Here is a 15,993-nt window from a genome sequence, read left to right as displayed (position 1 = left end):
AGACAATCACTATATCTTACCTCAAACTTGCAATCCTCCTGCCTCAGTCTCCAAAATTGCTGGGATAACAGACATGCAACCCTGTGTCTGACCAAGGTTTTTTTGTAATCTATACTTTTTAGGAATAATGGTCTATAGTTTTGGGGATCCCCCTCCCATATAATCTATCTGGCTTTGGTATCAGGTCTCACAAAATGAGTTTGGAACTGTTCCCTCCTCCTCAATTTTGTAGAAGAATTTGAGAAAGATCACTATCAATTCTTCATTAAGTGCTTAATAAAATTTACCTGTGAAGACATCAGATCCTGGGATCTTCTTTGATAGATTTTTGATTCAATCTCTTTAATTATTATTGGGTGTTCAGATTTTCTGTTTCTCCATGATTCAGAGTTGGTAGCTTGCAAGTTTCTACAAATTTATAAATTTTTTCCAGGTGACCCAACTGACTACCTTGTAATTGTTTAGTCTAGCTAAATGTTAAAAACAAAACAACAACCCAAAACCCCAACTCTTAGTTTCATTGATGTTTGCTGATACTTTTCTAGTTTCCATTTCCTTTTAAAATTTTTAAATTTGTTTTAATTAGTTATACATGACAGAATGCATTTATGCACTTTGATACAGTCATACGTAGATGGGATATAATTTCTCATTTTTCTGAGTGTTCATGTTGTAGAATCACATTGGTCATGTGGTCACATATATCCATAAAGTGATAATGCCTGTTTTATTCTACTATCTTTCCTATCCCCACATCTCCTCCTCTCCCCTCCCTTCACTTTCCTCAACCTAATGTAAGGTAATTCTATTCTTTTCTATCCCCTTCCCTGCTCTGTTGTGAATTAGCATCTGCATATTAGAGAAAGTTTTCGGCGTTTGGTTTTGGGGATTGGCTTATTTCACTTAGCATGATATTCTCCAACTCCATCCATTTACTGGCAAATGCCATACTATTCTTCTTTAAAGCTGAGTAATATCCATTGTGTATACCACATTTTCTTTATCCATTCATCTATTGAAGGACACCTAGGTTGGTTCCATAATTTAACTATTGTGAATCGAGCTGCTATAAACATATCACTGTAACATGCTGACTTTAAGTCCTTTGGGTATAAACTGAGGGGTGGGATAGCTGGGTCAGAGCTTATTTTATTCTTCTTCTGTAGTTCCTCCATGTATAACATGTTGTTTATTTGAGAGCATTCTTTATTTTTCATGCAGGCATTATCACTGCAAACTTCCCTCTAAGAACTGCTTTTGCTGAATTCCCTAATTTCTGATATCTTATGTTGCCATTTTCGTTTGTGTCAAGATGTTTTTAAATTTCCCTTTTGCGCTTGGCAGAGTGGTGTACAACTGTAATTCCAGTGGCTCAGGAGGCTGAGGAAGAAAGATCTCAAAATCAAAGCCAGCCTCAGCAAAAAACAAGGTGCTAAGCAGCTCAGTAAGACCCTGTCTCTAAATAAAATACAAAATAAGGCTGGGGATGTGGCTCAGGGGTTGAGTGCCCCTGAGTTCAATCTCCAGTACCCTTCCCCCCAAAAAAATTTCCTTTTGATTTCTTCTTGGCCCTCTTGGTTGTTTGGGAGCATGTTTAATTTCCAAGTATTTGTGTATTTTACATTATTATTCTGATTGATTTCTAGTTTTATATCATTGTAACAGAAAACGTGCTTGATAAGATTTCAATCTTAAATTTGTTAAGATTATTTTGTGGGCTGGTGCATAATTCATCCCGGAAAATGTCTGTGTGCAGTTGAGAAGCCTGTGCATTCTGCTGCAGTTGGGTGGAAAGTCCTGGGTGCAGCTGTTCTGTCCACTTGGTCTATGGTATAGTTCAAGTGTAATGTCTCCTCATTGATTTTCTGTCTGGATGATCCATCCATTGTTGAAAGCTGGATCTTCAAATACCCTGCTATTATTGTATTATTGTCTATTTCTCTTTTAATTTCTTTTAATATTTGCTTTACATATATAGATGGTATGATGCTGGAATGCATACACATTTATAATTATTATACCCTCTTAATGAATTGGCTCTTGTATCACTATGTAATGACGTTGTTAGTTTTTTGTTGCAGTTTTTGACTTAGAGTCTATTTTATCTGATATAAGTAAAGCAATCCTGCTCTCTTTTGTTTTATGTTTGCCTGGACCATCTTTTCCCATCCCTTTACTTTCAGTCTGCTCTTAAAACTGAATTGAGTGTCTTGTAGTTCGTGTGTAGTTGGTTGGTTGGTGCTTTCTCTTCTATTCAGCTAGTCTTTTTTTTAATTAGAGAATTTATTCCATTTATAATTAAAGTAATTATTGATAGGTAAGGACTACCTATTTCCATGTTGTTAATTTTGTACTGGATATTTTTTCTGTCCTTTCTCTCTTGCAGACAGCAAATCATCAAATCTTCTGTGATTTGATGATTTTACTATAGTGGTTGTTTTGTTTGCTCTTTCATTATCTTTTGTGTATCTAGAATAGGTTTTTCCTTTGGGGTTGTCATAGGCTTACATAAACACCTTGTAGTTATAACGATCTATTTTAAATTAATGACAACTTCACTTTGATGTTTCACTTTGAAAGAGCATGACCCAACTATGTGCCACAGTAGAACCACTTACTTCAGTTTTAAGAACAAACAGACTGAAGTAAAGTGATGGCATACAAAAGCTCTACTCTTTGACCCCTCCACATATTTTGCATGTTTTCCATGTCACAATTTACACCTTTTTTTATTTTTAAATTGTCATTGTGATAATCAGATTTCTATTGCTATGATAAAATATCTGAGAAAAACCACTTAAATGAGGAAAAATTTATTTTGTCTTGTGACTTCAGAGGTTTTAATCACTTGCTGTGAAGCAATAATTAAAGACCAGGCAGTCAGTGTAGATAGGTAATTAGGTGGGTTCAAGAAAATGAAGGCCAGTTTGGGTCCAGGAAGTTGGAGACTGCTGGGGAATTAAAATGTTAATGCCACTAGAGCCCTTCCTCCACCCTTATCAAGTTAACCTGTCCCTGCTCCAACCTGATGCTAAGCTAACTTGTTCCAGGAATTGTATCTCCCTACAAGGAGCTGTAAAAGTTGTTAATGCTTCCTTCCTGGACCCCATTTGGCCTTCCCCCTGCCCATCTGCTTCTCACCTTTTGACCATCCCACTTGCATCTCCTGAGCCCAATCACAGTGTACAGGAGGGAGAGCTATAAGCGGGGAAAGAGCAGGAAAACAAAGAAAGTTTAAAATATACAAAGGGGCAAGAGACCCTCACTTCTTGGGATACCAGGATACCAGCTATGGCCCCCATCTCCTTCCCAGGAGAAGTCTGTGTTACTATTTTTGAATAAAACCTGCTTTACACGCTTGCCTGGGCCACTTCTCTAAAGTTCAAATTTCAACGTTTGAGGAAGCACGACACTGATAACCAGTGGGTCTCAGTTGCTTGGTTCCACTGTTTCTGGGCCTGTGGTGAGGCAGAGCATCCTGGCAGGGAGCACATGGTAGAGCAAGGGAGCCAGGAAGCAGAGAGACAGGGACAGTAAAAGAGACACAGGGGGTTGGGACAAAAAAATCCCTTTCAAGTCCATGCACCCAGGGACCTACTCCCTCTAATTAGACCCCACCTCCAGAAGTTTCCACCACTTCCCAGTAGCCAACCAGACCTTTAACACATAGCCTTTGGGTGACATTTCAGATGCAAATTATCACAGTCAGACAATCCACAGATCTCCAGTTCCTAGGGGTTGGTTACTGGAATGTGATTTTATTTCTTTGGAAGTGTTACATTTTATTGATTTTTTGTTGTTGTTGTTGTTGTTGTTGTTGTTCCTTGAAAGTCTTGTATTGGTATATTTGCATCTGAAGAGCCAACTCTTCTAGCCTTACTTACTGGCTTCACCAGACAGTTCAATGAAGGTTTCTGGTGCTCTCTTTTAGACATTTTCTGTGTTTGTGCCTGTTCTACCCCTATCATCCCTTCTTAGTGTGTAATTCTTAAAGCAGTATGCCTTATCTTGATTCTACAAAGCCCAGCTGTGTTAGCTTTTTGTCACTGGGGGACCAAAATGCCTGACAGGAACAACTTAGAGAAGGGAAAGTTTATTTTGGCTCAGTTTTAGAGCTTCAGTCCACCGTGGACTGACTGTATTGCTCTGGGCCCAGAGTGAAACAGAACATCATGGTGGAAGGGAATGGTAGAGAAACTCCAATCCATTTATGGTGGCCAGGAAGCAGAGCAAGCAAAAGCAAGGGCCAGCAGAGAAGATGCACCCTTCCAAGACACACCCCCAGTGATCCCCTGCCTCCAGCCACGCCCCACCTGCCCAGAGTTACCACCTCTTCAAACTAGGAAGGACAGATGGATTAGGTTATAGCTCAATTATTTTACCTTCAAACATTCCTGCATTATCACAGGAGTTTTGGGGGACCCCTTATGTCCAAACCATAACACAAGCTGGGTTCTGAGAGCCTCCTGTTTACTTTCTTTATAGCGGTGCTCCAAAAGTCTCAAGTTGGAGTATTCTCATCTTTTGTACTAAAGCCTGCTCTCCATACAAGATGTTTATTCTCTCTGTTGCTGTCTGCAGGTATGTGTTGAGGGAGCTGGTCTGGTAGGGGTGGGGATGGGGGAGAGTGAGGCCTGAGCATCATTTAGAGTGCCCGTGGGCCAGTGGGTTGCACAGTTGAGGTGCTCTGAGTGGTTCATGGTGAGCTTCCTGCTGGAGTCTATGGAGCACTTGGTGGAGTCCATGGCTCCTGACCCTGCTCCCAGCCTCTCCTAACCACTCAGCCATTCAGACCATCTGAGTATTCTTGGAGGGATGAGAAATCAGTGGGCCTCCTGTCTGGTATGCCTCACAGCTACACTCTCACGTTCCCTTATGGGGAAATCTCGGGCTGAGGGTGTGTTTCTTGGAACTGAGCTGTGCAAAGAGTGATCTATGTGAGTAAAGCAAAATTCCTTTCAAAGCATCTGTTCTTGTTTTGTTTTGTTTTGTTTTTCTTTTTCATTCAACAATGTGCTGGAACCTCTCTGCTGGACTCCCAGACTCCCATGAAGGTGATCTCATCTTTGAGTAGCTGTCACAGTGCACAGTCTTCCGCAGGGAGATAGTGATAGAAAGTTATTTTGCTATCTTGCTGATGTCATCTTTTGATTTATGAATTTTAAGGATTTGTCTTATTGATTGGTTGAATGTAGCTATATGGAGATGACTATTGTAATAATCCAAACTCCTTAACTTTAATTTAGGAAAGTTGATCAATAACATACTCACTATGCAGCACCTCAGGGTTTGCTTTTGCAAACCTCTGCACAGACAACAGATATTCTTCATTCATCAAACTTCGATTGAGCATCATTGTGTCCCAGGCATTGTGCCATTTACTGATGATGCAGATAGGAAAAAAAAAAAAAAACAGTTTTCTTTCTCTCTCAGGCATCCAGGTACAACACATAGAAAAAATGCAGCACTTATAGTAGACACTGGAGTAAAAATTTATAAAAATGGCTAGTACTGGCACCAAAGAGGGAATGACTATTTTCTTTTGAAGCAGAAAAACCAGAACACAAAGTTAGAGCAAAGTTCTGGAGTCATATTTATAGAACTGGAATCCCAGCCCTACCACATATAAGCCATTGACACAGAATCTTTGTGCCTCAATTCCCTCAAGTGGAGGTGATGACGAGACCTATCTATAGTAAAAACCAGGCAGCATGTGCCACACAGTTTCATTTTCAACCTGGATAAAAGGCAAATGGTTCCCCTGCAGCTAGGAGAGACCATGTGTCAGACTTTGGGCACAGAATGTTGGATACCAGTTGGAGCCTGAGACCCTAAAATATCTATGTGATCCTCCACATGCTCTGTCCTTTCTGTGGAAAGATTCTGGGATGACTGGGCCATGTTATGAAAGAATCTTAAACCCAGCACTCAATTACTTGATGACAGCTGCCTGTTTTAGTCAGTTTTTAGTCACTGTGACCAAAATACCCAACAAGAACAACTCAGAGGAGACAAAGTTTATTTGAGGCTCACGGTTTCAGAGTTCTCAGTCCAGACAGCCAACTTCATTGCTCTGGTCCCAAAGTGAGGCAGAACATAACTGGGGAAGGGCATGGCAGAGGGCAGAGGTTACAGGAAGAACATCTCTTCCAGGGCACCCTCCAGTGACCCACCTCCTCCAGCCATGCCCCACCTGCCTACAGTTACCACCCTGTTATTCCGTTCAAACCAGAATGGACTGATTAGGTTACAGCTCTCACAATCCAATCATTTCATCTCTGAATATTCCTGCATGAACAGGAGCTTTGAGGGGGCACCTCATATACAAACCACAACACTGCCCAAGAAAGCTGCCCAGCCAGGCACATGCACATCAGATTCTGCTTGAGAAGACAGAAAGCCCAGTCTCACTGCGATGCTGGAACTGCCTTATTCGAACAACCAGCCTGTCCTTCAATGTACTACTTCAAAGGTCACTGAACACTGAATGAGTTAAAAAGCTCATGAAATGCTCAGTACCTAGCCACTAAGGCTGTCATCATTGCCAGGATACACACAAGGAGCCCACTACAGAACTGGGACTTGAGGGAATGGAAGGTGAAGGGGTTGTCAAGAGTTTTTGAACAGAAGGGGAAAAAATATGAAAAGTCAAGGAAGGTAGAGAAAAAGTGACAGAGAGAGAGAAAAAAAAAAAAAGAATATAAAAACCACTAAAATGGGACAAAGGAGAGCAAGAGCAATCCAAACAGTGGCCAGAGCAGCTGCCCTGAAGATATGTCCTTGCCGCCTAGCGTCCAGCCTGCGCTGCTCAAGGCAGCGTGGCCAAGCCCATGGCGCCTGCTGACAGCTGCTCACTGGCGCTCTGAGGTTTCTCCCTCATCCGTTCCAGATCCAGATGGAGAGACAGGAGGCCTGGCCTTTTCATTTGTTACCACCGGATGGAAAGCTCTTTCTTGGACACTTGTTTTTACTACTTGAAATGTGTTTCTTTTATCACCTTCCGGTCACAGGCTCAGTCTTAGAAACAGCAGAAAGCCCTGCATAGGCGAGGCCAGGCGAACAAAGGACAGAGCAGTCTTTGTCTCTGGGCTGTGAGGGAACAAAGGACAAGTGGTAGAATAGCACTAGGAAGCTGCAGAGGGCTGTCTCCAGTGCCCCTCTGAGCGACACAGTTCCCTAGGCCCAGGGGTTTCTCCTGCAGCCAGGCAATGATTTTTCTTAGTGCCAAGCTCACCAGGAGGCTGAGGAGCTAAATCAGCTTTCATCTCCTTATCCCTGTCCCACAGACCCACTGAGAAGAATCCTGGAGGGGGACAGCCCTGGAACTTATCTGAGCCGAACTTCCTAAGGTTTGCTCATCCAGAAAGCAGTTGTGCTGGGGTCCCTGTTAAATGTTGTTAAGCTTTGAGGACAGCTAAGCCATCACTTCTGCTTGGGAGAAGAAAAGGAACCATCTACACAGTTAGAAAATCGACACCAAACTGACCAGACTAAATCAACCTCTTTAATATGGAAATCTTATGGAACAGAGAGCTACCTGGGCAAAACACAGTAGTTGTCCTTTCCAGGCAAAAAAAAAAAAAAAAAAAAAAGGCCACCTGTGCCTGAAAAACAGGAAGAAGCTATAAGGAAAATCAGATCCAGAAAAACAAAATGTGGTTGTATGTGAAATTTATGAAGCCTTTACCTTTCTCTCCAGATTCTTCTTCTAAGTCTTCCCTGCCAATTTCTGGCCCTGGTGTTTTCCCAGATTTACTTTCCATCAGGAAGCATTTGAGAGCAGTGCTTCTTGCTGATGGACTCCTTCTAACCAAGCCCCTCCTAGGAGTCCTGAGCATATAAATTAAAGTGCATTAGCCCCCTCAGGCCTTTTTCCCGGAGAGGAAATCACGTCTACTTACACATATCTGTAAATCAAAACCTATTTGTCTATGGCGTTTTTGTGGATATGGCAAAACAAAACCCAGGCTGGCTTGGCTTGCATGAGAGCTGAGCACACAAAGAGATCCATTCATGCCTTTGGGCTTCAGAGAATCCTCTGGTCCAACCAAGGTCAATGATATGATCACAGCCTGATTTCAGAAGTTAGTTTTTTAAAGGTGCATTTCACTGCTGCTAAAACTATTTTTCCTCTTTTAAAACAAATGCTCAGAAATAAGAAACAAGCCTAAGAGGGCATATCAAATCTGAATGGTAGTTGTGTCCCTTTAAAATACGCAACAGTGTTATATAGTAGATCAGCTGTAAAGTCTAATCAAAAACACCTCCCATGCTGCAGAATTTGACTCACAATATGTAATACAGAAAACTCTCAGAAATGTTCACAATTATTATTACTATGTAAATGCACAACTCCTGCATTTTAGTTACAATAGTCTCCTAGGGTGGGGAGTAGATTTTATTCTTTCTTTCACTCCTTTCCTTTCTACTTTCTTTCCTCCCTTCCCTTATTTTTTCTTTATTATCCTTTTTTTAAAAAAAATGAAAAACAGGGAAAGAAAAAGTGACATTTATTGAGCACCCACTCTGTTGACAAGTGCTTTCCAAGTATTTATGCAACCTCACAGCAACCACAATTCCTTCCATCAGTTTAATCTGATAAAAAATCCTGTCACGCTTCCAATGAGCCCATTTTTAATAGATTTGATTTTTAAAGTAGCAAAGACAATTTATTAAGTGTATTGCTCTAAGATGCCCAAGACCTTAATATGTCCAAAATCTATTTAGATACCTGTGTGATCTGCAAAACCTACACATTGTCTTTAATTTAATCACAATGCACATCACACATACTCACAAATGCATACTCTTCCTCTTTACTCTGTGATGTGTGTGCAAGGTTTCATTTGCTGGTTGTGCTGTGTCCCTGGCTCTCTCTCTACCTCTTCTTCCTCTGCTTCTCAAATGCCTTGATTAGCCTCTGAGTGCAAGGCAGATGAACAGTCTTGAGAAAAGAAGTCCCTCTGCCCTTCCCATCACCGTTCTGACTTTCCTTGCCTAATCCCTCCTCTGCAGCCTCCTTGCCCTGCCCTCTGCCCTGGTTGGCTCCTCCAGGATGTTGACCTGCAAGGGGTAGGGAGTTAAGGAAGGGAGATTGGTCCAAGAGAGTGGGGAAGAGACCTGTCACTGCCCAGTATTTTCCCAAAGGAAAAATTCTTCAGATCAAATATCTGAGGATTGAGACAATTATTCAAATGGAAAGAAGTTGAATTTATTTAAAAGATTACATGGAATCTTGAGAAATTAGTAGATAATATCCCTTATTTGACCCATTTCCATCTTGATGCTTGTCTCATACCTGGGGCAGCATATAGCTTCCAACAGATGGGACCCAAAGTTGCCTCCAGACCTACTTTTCCTTGGTTCAGGGGAGGTCTGTATTTTCCCAGGGATGTATTCACTCTTCTCCATGGTTTCCCACACTTACCAAGCTCCTCCTCTCTTGCTTCATCACTTTCTTCCAGGAAGGATTAAGAAAATCAACCTTTAAGTCAGGAATGGTGACTTAAAGTTTGAGGCTAGCCTTAGCAAAATCCTGCCTCACAATAAAAAATAAAAAGAACTAGGGATGTAGCTTAGTGGTAAAGCACTCCTGGGCTCAATCCCTAGTACCAAAATAAATAAATAAATAGAAAGGAAAAAAGAAAATCAACCTTCACGTATGCTTTTGGCCAAATAAATTTTACAGTGAAGAAATTTATATTTTTTACCAAAATAGCTTCTAAGAAGCATGTAGGGAAGTTAAATTTTGCTGGGCAGAATTGTGCCCTTGAGTTCTCCCTGGCTGTAAGGAAAATAAAAGCTCCTGACTATTGGGCTCTTTGCTCTTTACATCATAAAGGAACATAGCATTATATCTTCTGCTGAGGCACAGAGAGCTTATGTGACTTCTCCAGGTCACAAAACTAACCAATAGTGAAGCTGGAGCGTGGCCCTCACCTGTCTGATTGAAAATCCCTATCTTACCATACGTTTCATATGCCGAGGGGACTGTGGGGGGTCCGAAAGTCTGTCTGTCCATAACATCTGTACATACAGATGTCTCTACAACTAGCCCCACAAGTACCTTGTAGGGCCTGTAGGTGGTGCTGGTAGGAGCAAGAGGGACTGCCTATGTAGGGTCTATTAAAAATGCTTTCATCTACAATAACTTGTTTTACATATGGAACTGAATCATAAATTCACAGTTTCTTCAGTATTCCAGGGTTTCTCGGAGCCTTTTGCTACAGTAATATTAGCTAAGAATCTCAGAGAAAAATGGAGCATTTTAAATTTCCTAAATTTTTGACCAAGGGGACCTTTGTGTAGGCAGAAGCACGGAGCCATTGTTTTGCCAGGCATTGGCTGGGAGATGCTGGGGTTGGTGATCTGAGTCTTAACACAACGTTCTCAGGTATGCCAGTGAATTAGTTCATCAGGATCCCCCCGGTCCCGCCCATTCCTCTTCAAAAATTCTGTTCTGAAAGGAAGCAGAAGATAGAAGATCTGGGAAGATGGTATTGCAGGGGGTACTCGAAGGATCACGACAGGACTGACGGGGTGAGCGGGTAGCAATGGTAAAGGTGAGGGTCATTTGGGCAAGTGATTTAACCTTTCCCAGCCTGGGGCTTCTAACTCCTAAAATGGGCATGGCAATGTCCCCCTAGCAGCCTTACACAAGAGATGCTGAGTATGATATGGGGTACACCTATTATCATCAGTGTGGCTGCTATTTATCATCCCATTACCTTTTTCATTGAGCATCATGACCTGGGGAAAATTTTGAAACCAAGTGAAGCCCATTTCTTCCCCTTTAAAACAGAAACAAAGGTTCTATATCACAAGGCTGTTGAGATGCTGTAAGCCTCTGCCCAGTGACAAGCACATGGTGGCTTCTCACTGTGTGATGTCAGGTTGCTTTCCTCTACCAGCCCTGCCTCTTGGGGGGGATGGGGTGGGGTGGAGGGGTGGGGTGGGGTGCGCACCCTCCAGCTTGCTTGCCTCAGTCCTGGAGAAAACGCACAGGTTGAAGGCTGTTGTGATTCATACTTCTGAGTCCTTCTTTCACCTTCTATTTGGACAAATTTATTTCTCTTGGGATCATGAAGCTCATTCATCATGATAGGCATTTTGGTGTGCAGCTATTGGGTTCACGTCCATGTTTAAGATGGACATTAATTACAAAGCACACCGACTGCAGATCTGATGTGACGCCTCACAGCAACTGCCAAGGCAGAACCCAGCGCTCTTGCTCACACAGTCTCAATCTTGTGACCTCTCGTCAGGTGCGAATTGTAGCTGACCTGATCCAGGTGTGCCTGGGGTAGGCAGTCTCTGTAATTTTATTCAGTTCCAAATTCTTGTCAGTGTTCAGCAGAATCTAATGGTTCTGTGATGAATATTCCCCTCCTTTTTTCCCCCTCTGGTCAAAGAATAACTATGAATTGGGGAAAACATTACAGATGAGAAACAATGAGCCCAGTTTTTGCTTGTGTAAACTCAAGCGAGGGTTGTCATAGGGGTTCAGTTTCCAGAGGCAAACCCAATAGAAACTGCCACAGGCAGCTTCCCTGTGACACTTCATTTCTGCAGAGTCTCAGGTAATGTTACAAATTGAATGTCCAACCTGCTTTTCTTTCTAAAATTTCAATAGATCTAACTTGTAGGTCTTACAGAGACATAACTATACTCCACACAGAGTGGCACACTATAGTTTTGCCAGGTGGAGGAGACTTCCTGTTGATATCAACCATTTTCATTTGTTGCAGGATCAGAAATAAAACCATATGAATAATTCATATAAGATTCAGACATTAACCAGCACATGGTAAGAGCCAGATAGATAACTGGTAGCAAAGTTCGTGCAGAGTCCTGTAATTTTGTGAAGAACCATTTGATCTTCAAGTCTGCAACTTATTAGATTTCTGAACAAAAGAAAAATCCAAGAGCACTATGAAGTCAAATTTAGTATGCTTGCTTCACTCCGTAGCAAAAATGGAGTTACTGAAGACCATTTGCAATTCGTAGTTATTTGAAGAACATTACTGGATTTAGACACCTAGGTATTTTATGTGCACCTAGTGCCCTCTAGTGACGGGGTGAGCAAAGTCCAGTAACCTTAAAGCCTCCTTGACGTTGAGAAAGCCTACCCAGACTTACAGGGAGCGAAGAGTCAAGAAGCTCTTGGATCAGGAGGCTGAGGCAGGAGGATTGAAGAGTTCAAAACCAGCCTCAGCAACTTAGCAAGGCCCTAAGCAACACAGTGGGACCCTGTCTCTAAATATAATATAAACAAAGGACTGCCAATGTGGCTCAGTGGTTAAGTGCCCCTGGGTTCAATCCCTGGTACCATGTTGGAGTCCCTTTATAATTGAGAAAGCACCTATCAGCAGGCAACCTTAGGTTTATCAGATGAGAGTTCCTAAATACTTTTGAAGTTTCACTTTTCTTTAAGAGAAAGGACAGTTTCTGCTTCATATCTCTAGGAACTTCCCTAGGGTGAGTGCTGAGTTTTTCAAGGTAATTGAGGTCTACTCCCCAAATCACACAAGTCTCTCAGCTCCAGGCGACCCATAAAGAAGCAGAATTCAAATGTTCTACAAGCCACGGCCAGAGCAGAATACAGGCCCCATATGGGCTGAGATCCTTTCAGGTCAGTGGAGGACCTAAGTGCCTCAGTGTCTCTCACACACATCTGCTGGGCAAAACTTTTATTCCTCCAAGCAGTTCCTGGGCCCAGAGCATAATCTCTGCCAACGAGACCCACCTAGTGCCAGGGAGAGACCATGCTGTCGATTTCCTTCCCTGTGGCGGCACGGTCATCAAACTATGGGACATCTTCTATACATCTGTTCCAGACACCGCTGCCTTAATTCAGGTCTTAGAACCATTTCCCACTGACACTATTTTTTTTTCTCTTCCAAATTGAATTTGCTCACCAGTCATTCATCTTCTACACTGCTACTAGCTCCTTTTCAAAAGAAGCATTTTCTTATCTAGCAATATCATGAAACAGAACAATAATAAGAAATGGCCCCAACCCACTTCTTTGGGCTCTCTTCCCATTTCTTCAGATAGAACATGCTGTCTTTCTCTGAACAAACTAAACCTTCATCTTTTCAGGCTCCCACACACTTTGCTCTCTTTGTGGAGACCTCTGGCCATCCTGAGAGATCTATAAATACCATCTCCTCCAGGTACCATCCCCCAACATCATGCTGGCTCCCACCCATGACCCCACACTGTGCTCTGACAGCATTGTTGGTCACAAGAGTCTTGTTATCTCACTTATGCCTTTGTTTCCATGTCAACCTGCTCAAGAGCAAAACTCTAGGCTTACTTTTTTCATACGTCCCGGAGTTGCCTGGCTTGCAGTAGTATGCACACACTCAGTAATATATAATTATACATGCATATAATAAAAGATATGTATGCAATCGTAAAGGCCATCTTCATTTGATCTACATCTCATCAGTCAAAATTCATTTTGGAAGCCTTGTGAAAGAGCATGGAATTCAGCATCTGACAGGACAAGGTTTGAGTCCTTTTGCCACCTCTTACTCACTGTGTGAGCTGAGGCCAGTAATAAACCTCTCTGAGCCTCAGTGTTTTCACTTGAAAAATGGAGACAATAATACTTCTCATGCAAAGTGAAGACTAATTAAGTCACTATATGTGATAGTGCCTGAAATGTCATAGGCACTCACTGATTGGAGTTTCAGCTTGCTAGTTATTCTCTATTTATCTGATATACAACATATATATGCACAGAGTAAAGTAGATTTGCTCTTTCTTCCTTCAGGAACAGTGGAAATTCAGAGAATCCAGTTGTCTCTGATTTCATGCTGAATATATCTATCCTTTACATCATGATTCCTTGTACATTTTCACTTGCATTGGGCATAGACTGATTAAAAAAAAAAAACTAACGGAAGCTTATTCAAGGGTCAAGTATTACCTCATGGAAATGTTTGTCTGCCATTCCTCAGTTTTATACTGAGAAGTGGGGGGAAGTGTGTTTTTACTAATAGGTGGTTTAATAATTTTTCCCCCTCTCACCTCCTATATATGCTCTGGGGTGAAGTCAGCTGAAAAAACAAATCATGTAAGCAAACTACCACTTCATCTTGTTTCAGAAGCTCCTGCTAGCAGCACAGCGTCACCTACCCAAAATGGGAAAGAGATACGTGGACTCCATTCCCCCCGCACCCCAATTTCCTGCTTTCTCTCCATAGCATTGGATTCATAAAACATTGCCTGGGTGGCTAGCTCACTGTCTTGAGGCCAAAGCAAGGCACAGGGGGACCAGGGAGGGGAACTTGGTTGCCAAATCCCTGCTGATGAGAGTATTTGTCTACACTCTTTCAGAGTACTTAACACAGGCAAGAGTACAGGGGAAAAAGACCCAGCTTGCCAAAAAACCATTACGCAAATGTAAAACTGTGGTATTAAGGCTTGTCCTTGTAGGTGTTCTTTCCATGACCAGCCCTATTAATTGGTGCTCAGTCTCAAAACTATTTCAGTTTTTATGTTACAGAAGAGACTTAAGAATCCAATTAGCTATATTTATTAGAAACACTTGTATTTTTCTTTTATTTTTGTATCAATAATGGGCAAGGTTACAGGAAGAGTTTTAGGCTACTGCATTAGGCTCTAATTTTTCACCAGGTGTTGGGACACATCCTGCATGACTAACTCTACACAGGGGAAACTCACCTTTCCCGGCTTTGGGAGAAAGAACAGATGAAATAGCTGGATTCCAGGAAAATAAACGGGAACACTGGGGAACCTGATTGATAACTGAATGCAATCTTAATGTTTAGGATACACGTTATGTAGCATCCCAGCAATTTCAGCAATGATCAGATCTTGAGTTCCATTGGTACCAACTCACCAAACCACATGTAATCCTCACAAAACTCTCATATTAAAGCTCTGTTTTATTCCAATAGGTCACAACAGGAAGTACAAAGGTTGACTCCCAACCCTCTATCATAACTACTTTCATCAGTTACAAGAGTTGGGCAATTTTATCTAAAAATCCAGACATCTTGATTCTCTTGGGGGGAAAAAATAAAGATATATATGTAAATTAGATTATATATATATAAATTAGATTATATATATAAATTAGATGATTTGGCCACAGAGTGCAGTCTCTGAAGCCACAAGTGGCGGACACTGAGTGCGCCTGAGCCTCTGGATGGGTCTTGCTTTCTGTTGCTTGTCACCCATGTCCCCTCCCATCACACTCACTGCTGATTGCCTGACCCCTGCAGATGCTGGCTTTGCCTACAGTAGTTTACGAAGAGCTTTTATGCATATGGTCATTGGTTTCTAATAAACATTAGATAAATGGCAAGTTCAGTCTGTCCTGAAACAGCCAGCCCATGTTTCTGCCATAATTAGCTTACTCATAATTGATAGGCAGTGTTGGTTCATGTAACCAAGTAACAGCTTCTAACTGCAAAATCACAAATGCAGGGGAACTCCTGAAGCCCTGCAGTTTTCACTGATGACGATTGCAACATGTGTTGACATTGCCTTAGATGAGTTCTCTGCCTTGCCCTGGAAGTGCCCATTGCACAGTTCTCCCTGAGCCTTCTGTAGTTTATCTTTTTTTTTTCCCCCCAAAATAACTTAGTACACTTGGCCCTTTATGACTGCCCTCCCTTTCCATCAAGCTAGTTTCCTAAGTTTCCTCCCCCCATCTTAGTAAAAGTCTGTACTGTTGTATTTTTTAGGAATGTAACATTTTATTTTTTTCTTTTTAGATATACAAGAAGTAGACTGTATTTTGACATATTACATATATGGAGTGTATCTTTTTCTTCTTAGGATCCCATTCTTGTGGTTGTACATGATGTGGAGTTTCACTGGTTGTGTATTCATAAATGAACATAGGAATGTTATGTTCAATTCATTCTTTCCTATTCTGAACATCCCGCTTCCTTCCCTTCATTCCCCTTTGTCTAAACCAATGAACTTCTACTCTCTCCCCACCTGCTTATTGTG

This window comes from Callospermophilus lateralis, chromosome 5, assembly GCF_048772815.1.
Source record: "Callospermophilus lateralis isolate mCalLat2 chromosome 5, mCalLat2.hap1, whole genome shotgun sequence".
Classification (NCBI taxonomy): Eukaryota; Metazoa; Chordata; class Mammalia; order Rodentia; family Sciuridae; genus Callospermophilus; species Callospermophilus lateralis.
Note: the sequence above shows the minus strand (reverse complement) of the source record.